This window comes from Sciurus vulgaris (assembly GCF_902686455.1).
Source record: "Sciurus vulgaris genome assembly, chromosome: 2".
Lineage (NCBI taxonomy): Eukaryota > Metazoa > Chordata > Mammalia > Rodentia > Sciuridae > Sciurus > Sciurus vulgaris.
In genome coordinates, this window is record NC_136462.1 from 61,928,624 (window position 1) to 61,941,239 (window position 12,616).

Sequence of the window (12,616 nt, forward strand, 5' to 3'; positions counted from 1 at the left end):
TACTAGAAAATATCAGAAGAAACATTCAGATGCATAAGATATTCTCATAAGTAAGGGGAGATAAAAGTTTGACCACTATCTTGAAGGCATTAATGTGTAGAGGCCTATTTTGTCATTCTATTATCACTGTCCAGCTCTTTCCAGGAACTTATGCCTCCCAAACAGATATTTTTTTCCCTACAGCAAAGGGAGTATAATATTTACAGAGTGTTCCTTTTAAAAATACTTCAATAAAATTTCACATCAACTTATGTACACCTACTTCATTACTTTTCTGGTAGGGTATACCATTTTCTTGCTGTACCTAACTGATTTGACCAGTTACCTAATGATAGCATTGAGGTTGTTTCTAAACCATTGCTCTTCCATCAGTTTCTAATTAGTGTCTGCAAACAATAGGAATTTGTATAAATATAAATATTTCTATAAAGATAAATTCCAAGAAATTAAATTTTTATCAAATAATGACTTTTACATTTTGATAAATATTGTTAAACTTTCCTCAAGTAAAGGATACAATCATAAACACTGAATCATTTTATATTTAATTTTATTTCAAATAGAAGTTAGGACTTATTATCTTTTAATTTAAATTACTTTATTTTTCTCATGATATTGAATATTTTTGCATATTGACCATTTAGTTTTAGATAAATACAGGTATTTTATTTTAACTATATTTTATTTTATTTTAGTTGTGTTTTGTCGCATAGGAATTAGAGGTGCTTATGATTTTTCAGCCGGCCCTGAACTCCATCTCAGATATTCTGCTCCCACAAAATAGGCAATAAAGTCAATTAATCCATTTCCTTTGCCAAGGTTGATTAGACCCATGCAGCTCCCACGGAGTCTCCTCTGCTTCAGATTTGAAAATGGAATTCAAAGACACTAGCTAGTATCTGCTTTGTTTTTACAAAAACTTGAAAATACTATCAAGATTGTATGATGATTTCTGCTTTTTGCACAAGGATTGAAGAAAAGCCACTCAGTAGTAATGGAGGGAAAAGAAAAGCAGCTGCGCACCATGAAGCAGAAGCGAACATCCATGTGTCTCAAAAAGAAACCACGGAGAGAGGAAGAAGGAGAAAGAGAGGGAGGAAGAGAGGAAGAGGGAAAGGGGTATGGAACATAGCAAGAAAGCAAGAAAAATCCTGGTACACTCTGATATCAAGGCCTAACTACCCTTGAAGCAGAACTGCAAAAAAAAAGAAATAAAAAAAAAGCCTGCTTATAGTAATTTCCATCTTAAGTAAAGTCAAAGCTAGTTTGTATAGCTGCCAATTACTTAAAACTAACAAACACTGAAACAAACATTGAAATAAATTATTTCCTGACACTAAGAGAAAAATACCTTAATACACAATTAGAAAATATTTTAAAGAATATTCTTTCAATTAGAGTGTAAAGATTGATATTACTACCCTGAAAATATCAATAAAAATAAGTCTAAGACAATTGAAACTGATAGTTATAAGAAGTAAATTAAAAATTAAGCTATATCAATATGTGAACAGGTTTCACAATTTCAGTAAATCTATCCTATTTTTTTTTCCCTTGTTATTCCTAGGGTATTTTTGTTTTTGTTTGTGGAACATTCCATAATTTAGATTTGATATACTCTTTCCTCAGATTCAATACAAGGTTTACCAAAATAATGACAAGGTCCAATTTATATTTAAAAAGAAAACTTTTATATGGAAAGTGAGTCCGAAGGGCCAGCAAGAATTCTAATGTTCTATTTATAAATAATAACTAATTGGAGCAAGGTTGCTTGTTGCAACTAAGTGGAGGGTAATGACATTTACTGAGATGGTGAAGTTTAAGAAATGACATGACTGGGTTATACAGAAATAAGAATATTTCTTAGAACTTGCTAAATTTCAGGTGACTCTTAATCAGCTCTTGTGAGTACTAAAATGTGCAATAATTAAGTATATGCATTCAGACATCTGGGAAGAGTCTACAGTAAGTGTGTGATTTGGGCAAGAGTCATCCTATAGGCTTATGTATTAAAGATTTGGTCCCTAGTCTATGTGCTATTGGGAGGTCATGGAACCTTTAGGTCATTGGGTTTGTGTCCTTGAAGGGTATATAAGGACTCCAGCCTCTCTGCTTCCTCCTCTTTGCTTCCCTGCAACCATGAAGTGAGCAGCTTACTCACCCGCCATGATGTGCTGCCTTGCCACAGGCTCAAAACCAACAAGGTCAACCAACCATGGACTAAAACCTCCAAAACTCTGAGCCAAAATAAACCCTTAATCATTATAAGTTGGTTTACCTCGGGTATTCATTGCATAAGAGAAAACTGAGTAACATACAGAACAAACATATTTTTAGAACCATGCTGCAGAGAAGGGAAGCAGTGAGCACACTTAAACCATGTCATTCAATGTACGTAACCAATCAGAGTTGCAACACAGCAGAAAAGAGACCTAAGACAGAACCCCTGGGAATTTTCATATTTAGAGGTCAAAGTAATGCAAGCAATAGGAAAGAGACATTGGCAGAAACTGGAGAGATACCTGAAATGTGGAGAGCCGGTAAGCCTCTGTCATCAGCTGATCCTGTGATGTCAGCAAAAGACAAGCCTGCAAACATTCCTCCCCAAGAGGTAAGAATGTTAACAGCCTTGATACTTGGCTTTGACACTAAGAGTTACCAGACATTCCAGTACAATGGGCTTCCTGGGTGCAGCAGGATAATAGCAGGAAGTTCTTAGCACAGTAGTTGTAGGATAGCTGCAAAAATGTTTCTAGTTCTGTAGCCTTTTAGTGCACAAAGAATCCTCTGACAGCTCACAAGCCTTCAGCAATTAACAATGTCCCTATAGTTTAACTTCCTGATTTTGAAGTTACATATAATATAATAAACTTACAGAGCTAATTCTAGGCCACTGTTGCTCCATCAGAATGCAGTGTCCCAGTTGGCCCCAGTTTTACTTAAATATGTCTCTGTGTTTTATTTGTCTCTGTATTTTTCTCCCTCTCCCATCACCCCTACTCGAGATCCTTTGTTGATGCTGCATAGGTCATGCCATCAAGAAGGAAAAAATTCAGAGAAAAAGGTATGACAACCGAAAGAAAAAAATTTTCAAAGGGGAATTGTTAACTACAATCAAGTAAAAAATAAAGAGAACCATGACAAAGGCACATTACCAGTGACACTGAATCTAGCAGTTTCAAGGGAGTTGTAGGACAAAAGTCTAACAGGAGTCAGTTGAGAGACCTGAAGTGAGGAGGTGTGAAAAGTGAATATAGATCACACTTCAGGAGGTATGTGTGTTGTTCTTTTTAAGAAAATGGAGTTCAGAGAGGTACTAGAATAGAACATGGACTGTATGGGTTACATATCTGTTCTAACTACTTTTATATAAACAAAGAAATGGTTACATGATTACTGTGATGAGTGACCAGAGAGAGAGAGAGACAGAGACAGAGACAGACAAAGAGAGAGAAAGATATGAGAGAAAGAAAAATATAGAATAATTATAGGAACAAAATCTTTGCATATGAAGTAATTTTGGAAACCCATGCAAGAATGAGTGGTACACTTACAAGGACATGTTAGTTTTATATTCAACTCTTACTTGTATTATCAAATATTTGGTAAATCAAAAAATACCAGAACCTCTAAAATATATGTTATTTGATTAGTTGGCTTCCAGGAGAAAATTAGAAAATAGAGAACAAGTTACTGGCACTGAGTTTACTGGGGAATGTAGAAGAAAGGAAAATCATGTTAGGAGTTAATATTGCAGTCTTTCACATTCCTGTAGCAGAAATAGTATTGTGTCCAACTTATTTTTCATCGAGTGGGTGAAAAGCCCAGCCACCTAAATCAGTGATTTTCCAGAACTTTTCTCCATGGGGCTTAATACTATAATAGGTATAGGTGAAAGTGAAATGCTTCAGATTCTAAAATGTTCTCAGGTTTAGAATACCTTTACAAAGTTTTAGTTAGTATATTTGGTGAAAATGAAAAATATAACTCAATAGAGCATATCCATAGAAATGTTTGAGGACAATTGACTAGTCACATAGAAAAAGCATTATAACCAAAATTTAAGTCCAGTTGGGCTGAATGTTGAAATGAGAAAATTAAAACACCATTGTGTAAATTACACAAAAGTGTATTTACAGAATCTTGCAATAAAAAGGAAATTTCTATGAATGAGGTTGATAAAAAAAATCTTCAAGGAAGTATGTAAAAATCCTCTAACACCTACCCAGAAAAAGAATCTAAAATTTAATTATAAACAATAATATGAAGAAAAATATAGGCATAGTTATGGGATCAGCAGCTGCTTTGTTAAACTTAATAGATTTTTAAAAAAATAGTGTCATGCCATGTCATGTTCCAAAAGGCAAATGAAACATCTATAAATTAGATGTATTTTTACTTTGCTAGAAATATTTGGTATTTGCTACCATATAAAATAAAGTTTGAAAATATGAGACATCCATTCCAACTAATAATATTCAAAGAATTTTGAAAAAATAGTGAGTTCTCACTTTTTTTTTCCTTAATCCAATTCACAAAGAGAAACAAAAAGTAAAATATTTTCCTTTGATAAAATTTTTGGAAAATGTGTGCTATCTTAATCTGTTGTGAGAGTATGAAATAATGTCCATGGTGTACAGTAAGAATTTTACAGCACACAACAGGTGTGCTAAAATTTTTCTACCCTCCAGTTTACAATAGTGAGATCGTTAAACTCCCATCATAAAGGAACATGTATGCATGTCAAGGTGTGGGATTAAATATGATCAATCTGGATGTCCAAAAATAAGAAAGACAGGAAGTGAGTTTTAGGACATTTACATAATGAAAGTGACAATGTTTTAAATAAATATTTAAAATAAAAATTTAAACACTTTAAATATGCATATACTCACACACACATATATAAACTATGTAATCTTTTTTTAATTATTTTTTTAGACACTGCATTTAGATTTCATTGTACACAAATTGGGTACATCTTTTCATTTCTATGTTGTACATGATGTAGATTCATACCATTTCTGTAATCATACATGAACATAGGGTAATGATATCTGTCCCATTCCACCATTTTTCATACCCCCTCCTCCCTCTTATTTCCTTCTATGTAATCTAAAGTTCCTCTTTCTTCTCTCATCCCCAAACTCCCTAGCCCCCATTATATATCATCATCCACTTATCAGGGAAAACATTTGGCCTTTGGATTATTGGGATTGGCTTATTTCACTTAGCATGGTATTCTCCAATTCCATCCATTTATCTGCAAATGCCATAATATTATTCTTCTTTATGACTGAATAATATTCTATTGTGTATATATACCACAGTTTCTTTATCCATTCATCTGTTGAAGGGCATCTAGGTTGGTTCCATAATCTAGCTATTGTGAATTGAGCTGCTATAAACATTGATGTGGCTGCATTACTGTAGTATGCTAATTTTAAGTCCTTTGGGTATAAACTGAGGAATGAGATAACTGGGTCCAAAGGTGGGTTCATTCCAAGTTTTCTGAGGATTCTACACACTTCTTTCCAGATTGGCTGCACCAATTTGCAACTCCACCAGCAATGTAAAAGTGTACCTTTTTCCCCACATCCACACCAACACTTATTATTGTTTGTGTTCTTGATAATAGCCATTCTAATTGGAGTAAGATGAAATCTTAGAGTTGTCTTAACTTGCATTTCTCTAATTACTAGAGATGTTGAACATCTTTTCATATATATATTAATCACCTGTATATCTTCTTCTGTAAAGTGTAGGTCCAGTTCCTTGACCCATTTATTGATTGGGTTCTTTGTATTTTGGGTGTAACATTTTTGAGGTCTCTATAAATTTTGGAATTTAGTGCTCTATCTGAAGAAGTGCATGTGGAAAAGATTTTCTCCCACTCAGTAGGCTCTCTTTTCACATAGACACAGAGACAAACCCACATAAATACAGTTACCTCCTACTAGACAAAGGAGCCACAAGCATGCAATGGAGAGAAAAATAGCCTGTTCAACAAATGTTGCTGGGAAAACTGAAAATCCATATGCAGTAAAATGAAATTAAACCTCTATCTCTCACCCTGCACAAAATTCAACTCAAAATGGATCAAGGACTTAGGAATTAGACCAGAGACCCTGCACCAAATAGAAGACAAAATAGGCCCAAATCTTCATCATGTTGGCTTAGGATCAGACATCCTTAACAAGACTCCCAGAGCACAAGAAATCAAAGCAAGAATCAATAAATGGGATAGATTCAAACTAAAATTCTTTTTCTCAACAAAGGATACAATCAATAATGTGAAAAGAGAAACTATGCAAGCTTAATTCAATATGTTTCCAATGTTCAAAGTACATGTGCATCAAGACAGAGAAGGAGACAAGGAGTTGAAGTTGAAAGAAGAGTCACAAAATAGCAATAAAGGTAATTTCTGGATGTTATGATTTAGATATGAGGTATCCCCCAAAAGCTCCACTGTTAATGCAGATATATTTACAAGTGAAATGATTGGACTTTGAGAACTGTAACCTAGCAGTCCATCCTAGGTGAGCTGGACTAACTGGGTTGTAATTGTGGGCAGGAGGTGGGTCACTGAGGGCAAGCCCTGGAAGGGTTCTTTTCCCAGGAACCCCTTTCTTTTTCCCCCTCTCTCCTTCCTGGCTGCTCTTTGGAGTTGTGCTCTTCCACCACACCTTTCCACCAAGACATTCTGCTTCACCCTGGCAGAGAATGGACTTGGCTACCCCAGTATTAAATCTCTGAAAACGAACCCAAATAAACTTGTCCTCCTCTAAGCTCTTCCTGTCAGATAGTTTAGTCCCAGGGACAAAAGAATGACTGATATAAAATTTCTTTCATAATGTGTACATTCCTCAAGATTACTATAATAATTATGTACTAAAATTGAGAATAAGATTTATCAGCCATACATAATATATGAAATATTAACAGAAAGAGCTGAATTTATGCAAAAAGTGGTTGATTATACTTCTCTAGTCTTATTTAGTTTTCTTCTATACCTGTGTCATTTATTTGTGATAAACTACTAAGCAATGAAACTGCCCTTGCTAAAAAATAGAAATTTCTTCTGTGGAAACACTGTTGCTACTTTTTCATAGAAAACATTAAAACATCAAAGACTGATTTCCAACAAAATAATTATTTTAATTTCCAAACTCAAATCTATCACATCACTCATATTTGAAGAAAAATCATATATTTTAATGAATGCATCAAATTAGAGACTTTTAGAACTGGAAAATTTTATAAATATGACAAATAATTGTCTCCAAAAAGCTAAATTCAAATGTATTAAAATGATTTGAAGATTTAATAAAATGGATTTTTCACTCCATTTACTCACTTAAGAGATGTTCATTTCATTAAAATGCATTTTAAAAAGTCACATTTTCAAATGATTTATTCCACTTTAACCTTTATAATTCCATTGTAACCATAGCTACTTATTTTATAATTGTAGTTTTCCCCTTATAGTGCATTTTCTATTTTGTAAATGATGAATAATTATCTTTCTGTATAATCCCTTAGCAAAATCAGTGTCATAATATAAAGAGAAAAAAAGTGGAAATTTAAATAGGAATCAGGTTTTGAAGACAATGGGTAAAGCATATTTTCCAGACCAGTTTTTCTGATCTCTAATATAATGTTCTACGCAATAAATACTATATGTCATTAACTGGCAGTCACATGAAATAGTTGTGACCAAAGTTACTTTTTGCATTTCTTCTAATGAAATATCACATTGTGTATGTTCATACCAAGGCAAAGGTGTTCAGGTTTAGAAAGAACTTTTTGATTCTGAACGGTTACCTGAAATCTTGAAACTATTAACATCTAGATGGGTGCTGAGAAGACTATATACTTTTCTTAGCAGATTTCCCAGGATCCTTCTAAAATAAGAGAGAAGATGCCCAAATATGGAGATGAGGTGATTATGACCATACCCCAAATGAGATCATAGTAATGACATCACTCAGCACCACAGGCATTTGACAGAGCACTAAATCTCTGAGAATTAAACATTAGATGGGTTAGAAGTAAAGGTTCATCATAAGAAAAGTCAAAAAAACCCTATAAATCTGTGCATGCCATTGACAAGAGATTCAAGACCATGATTTCCATCTCCTACTCTGATCCCTAAAAAAGAAACACTAGGAACTAAGACTCTCTTTCAGGTATTTTTTTATGCAAAAAATTTCTTCTCTCATTCATTTTAATTTTATGAAAAAAATTAAAAGTGTTTTAATATACACAAAGAAAGGAAGATTTTGAATTTTACATAATAGTAAAATATAGAACAATTTAAAGTTACCTTGTAAATTTTAAGATGCATTTAATTTAAAATCTCAGTGATAGTTTCCCTATATAAGAGATCCATCATTAGTCAACGATCACCATTGCCTTTGCTTGTTGACACAGTTTAATAATGTGAAAGTGACAGAATGCCTTTATGACTAGTAAAAAGAACTGTTCTTTTTCTGATGTCTATCAAAATATTTTTGAAACTTCCCACATGCTGTACACACATATTTGTGTTGACCTTCCTGATGTTCCCATTTTAAATAATTTCTATTTTATGATTCCTTTACTTCTTGATTTTTAGCTATCTCTCTTTATTAATTTGTGCTCTGTTTAGTCTTAAGTTCCCCTAATTCAGAAGCCTGGTGTGATTCCTGTGGTTGACCTTGATAACTCTACACTCCTGTTTCTTTTCCTTATTATAACCCAGACCATACATCCCTTCCTCCAGTCTGGGTCTTTGGTATACAATAAGGGAGGAAAATGTTGAATTAAAATGTATAAGCATTAGGTGAATAAAATTTTAATAAGAGATTTTCTTAAAAAGAAAATAACAATTATGTAACTCACTCTGGCCATTGCCCATGATTTTCTTGTTTTAATGCATAGTTTCAAGTTGAAAGTCAAATTTATTCTCAAAAACTGAGCTTTGTAGATTTAAAGGTTGTAAGAATGTGAACAAATTTATTTCAATGATAAACATCCTGTCAACTTGAAGAGAAGACAGTTGTTTAACACTTGGACACAAGCAGTATACTATGGCTGAGATAGTGTTCTTATAGATTATGAAAACTGTCAGAGGAAAAAAAAAAGTATCCAAGGCATAGTATAGCTATATAAAATCAAATAAGTACAAATATCTCCTGAAGAAATTGAGTCTAGTTATGGAAATTTAAGCCTAGGGGTAGTACTGTGAGATCAGAAGTAGGCAATCTTTATCACATCAAACTAAAATACTTTGGCATAGCAAAGGAAACAATCCATAGAGCAAAGAGTCAACCTACAGAATGATAGAAAAACCATACATCAAACATCTTCTAACCTGAATCTGGAAGAACTCCAAAAACTCAAAAGAAAAGCAAAAACAGATAATCTGATTTAAAAATGGGCAATAGGCCTACATAGAATGTTTTGAAAGGAAGACATACAAATGGCCAACAGATACCCGAAAAAAGTCAATATTTCCAATCATCAGTGAAATACAAATCAAAATCATAAGAAGATATCATATCATCCCAGTTATAATGACATTATCAAAAAGAAGAAAGTAAATGCTATTGATAATAGGGAAAACATAACCCATACTCAACTTTTGGTGGGAATGCAAATTAATGCAGACATTATGGAAAACAGTATGGAGGTTCCTCAAATTTTTAAAAATAGAACTACCATATGATCTGGCAAACCTGCTACTGGGTCTATCTCCAAAAGAATTAAAATCAGTATGTCTAAAACACATTTATACTCTCTTATTTATTGTAGCACTCACTATTTCCAATACCCAAAAATGGAAACAACTGACAAATAAAGAAAATGTGATACAGACACACAGTAGAAAACTATTTAGCCTGAAAACAAATGAAACCCTGTCATTTGTGAACTGGATGGATCTGGAAGTAATTAAGTGAAATAATCAAGGCACAGAAAGAAAAATATAGTATGATCTCACTACTATGAGGAATCTAAAACTTGTTATTTGATCTCCTAGAAGTTTGAGGGTAGAATGGTGGTTACCAGAAGCTTGGGAGTGTCAGGGGAAAGTTGCTCAATGCTTACTCAGTTATAGTTAGATGTGAGAAATAAGTTTTCATATTCCTTTGTACAGTGTGAAAGTTTTAGTATTCTATTGCACAACTATACAAAAAAGCTAAAAGAAAGGATTTTGAATGTTTTCACCACAAAGAAATGATAGATGTTTGAAGAGACAGATATGTGTCTCTGGATTTGAACAATACACATTGTACACGTGTATTGGAATACATGGCACCTCATAAATATGTACATTTTTATGCATCCGATGAAAACAATAAATTTTAAAAAATACTCGCAAACTTAAGAGGGAGAACAATAAAACAAGTACAATGGCAAAGGTCAGAATTTATAATTCAAGGCATTTGATAGGCAATTTTCTTTCCTAAAATCTTATTGGAATGACAGAAGTATAAAAATATACACCCATAGCCATAATAGCTGAAATGAGAGAGTCATCAGCAGAAATAACACTGAAGAATTTCTGTAAATATAAGGAAGATATATATTTTTTTTTTTAATTAAAGAAACCCATGAGAAACTAGGAACTTAAAACCATCAAGTAATCAAAAGAACTTCCTAAAACATGAGGTATCCCACAAAAACCTTAGAATCACTCCAGGAACAGAGTGATAAGGATACAGAAGTACAAATTAAATTTGTATTTTGCCTTTAGAGTAGCAGAGAAAGACTTGAAAAACAGTTGTTCCAGATGTTAGAATTATCGCCAATAGCTTTTGCCTTGAGCAAATAAGTGGCACTTTGACAGAGAAGTCTGCTAAACAAGTTATTAGGAATGAAGATAAAATTAAGCAGTGTCCCATAAATTCTGGATCCAACAGGGTATGTATAGCCCCATACCCAGTAAACATACCACTGAAACATTCTAAAGAAAACTGACAATCAAAATCTCCCATGTAACTCTCTTCCCTGCTTAATCATCAGAACAAAGATTTCTATGATCACAATCTGAATTTATTACTGTAGGAAGAAGTTTTAATTATGCTGATGATATCTACTCCAGCTGTCAATGCCATTTATTCTAGGTCCTCATTAATAATTATGAAAATGCAATGAGAATCTACAATATGTAAGAAAATTGATGGATGAAATATGGATATTCAATTAAACTTAAGAGAAGAATTAACCCTAAAAAACACAATTAATATAGAAAGGAAAACAAATTTTACAACCATTACAGTCAGTAATAGCCAATATTCAGAAACATTTTTTCATATCTTCCCAAAATCAGAAATATTTAAGAGTAATTGAAGACTGGTGATACTCTGTAAAAATATAAATACACTCAATTATATCCAGGGAAATGTAAAATAAACACATATGTGAAAATAATAGATGAAAACCATTATTACTCACAAAACTGGACTTCCTGGGGAAAGCCTTCCAAGTACAAGCTGGTCTAGGCGACTGGCAAGAGCAGAGCTGGTAGTTTAGGTTTTACTGTGGCTACAATGTGTACCCAGGACAAGGTTTCCAGAGAGGAATGGTTTCAAACTCCTGCAAAGTGCCTGAGGAGAGTACCCATGAGTTTTCTTATAGGCTTGTTCAGGAAGGAGGTGAAAATGGAAGAGGGAGAATATAAACTGCCTGGGATCAAACACCAAAACGGAGTCTTCCTTTTTATTATGAAAAAAAAAATGGACTTGAGGAAAATATTTGCATGAAACTGAAAATGAACTAGTACTCGGAATATTTTATTAAATATTCCCTATGAATCAACATATGAAGATAATGCAACAGAACGACAGGCAAATAAATGAATGTTTAGCAGAAGAGGTAGCATGAAAACCTTATAAATCCTATAAACATATGAAAATATAAATAAATTCAGTTACATTCAGGGAAATGTAAAATAAATGCATAATGTGTTATCATAATAAACACGTTATTAAGTGAGACAAATGTGGAAAGGAGCAAAGGAACATCCTTCACAATGCTGGAGGAAAACAGATAATTATTTGGAAAACAGTTGACCTTCCCCTCCCCAAAATAAACATAATTACACCTTACAATCAAATAAAATCACTCCTTCATATAGGAAATTGTCATGTTTAATGACACATTAAACCCATCTGAGAAGATTTTTTAAATCCTATTCTCTCAAGGAAACCCCAATCCAATTAATTCAGAATAGATGGGGTAAAACCCAAACATCAATATTTTTGAAAAGCTCTCTAGGTCCCCTCATTACACAACTAAGGACCATAAACTTTTGCCTTAAGAAACTCTTGTGCATATGTGCTAAAAGACATGAGCAGAAACTATTACTGTAATTTTTTCTTTATTCATAATAAAACCAGAGAAAACAAAACAAAACAAAATTTAAAAAACACAGAAGTATAGGTGGTGCACTCCTATAGCCTCAGTTCTTCAGCAGGCTGAGGTGGAAGGATCACCTGAGCAGAGAACTTGGAAACCAGTCTAGGCAACATAGGGAGAGCTGGTCTCTATAAAATAAAACAAAACAAAGAAAAACCCCATGAAAGTTCATCCCATTTTAGGGTGTGTGGGAAGCCATCCATGTTTAGCAGAA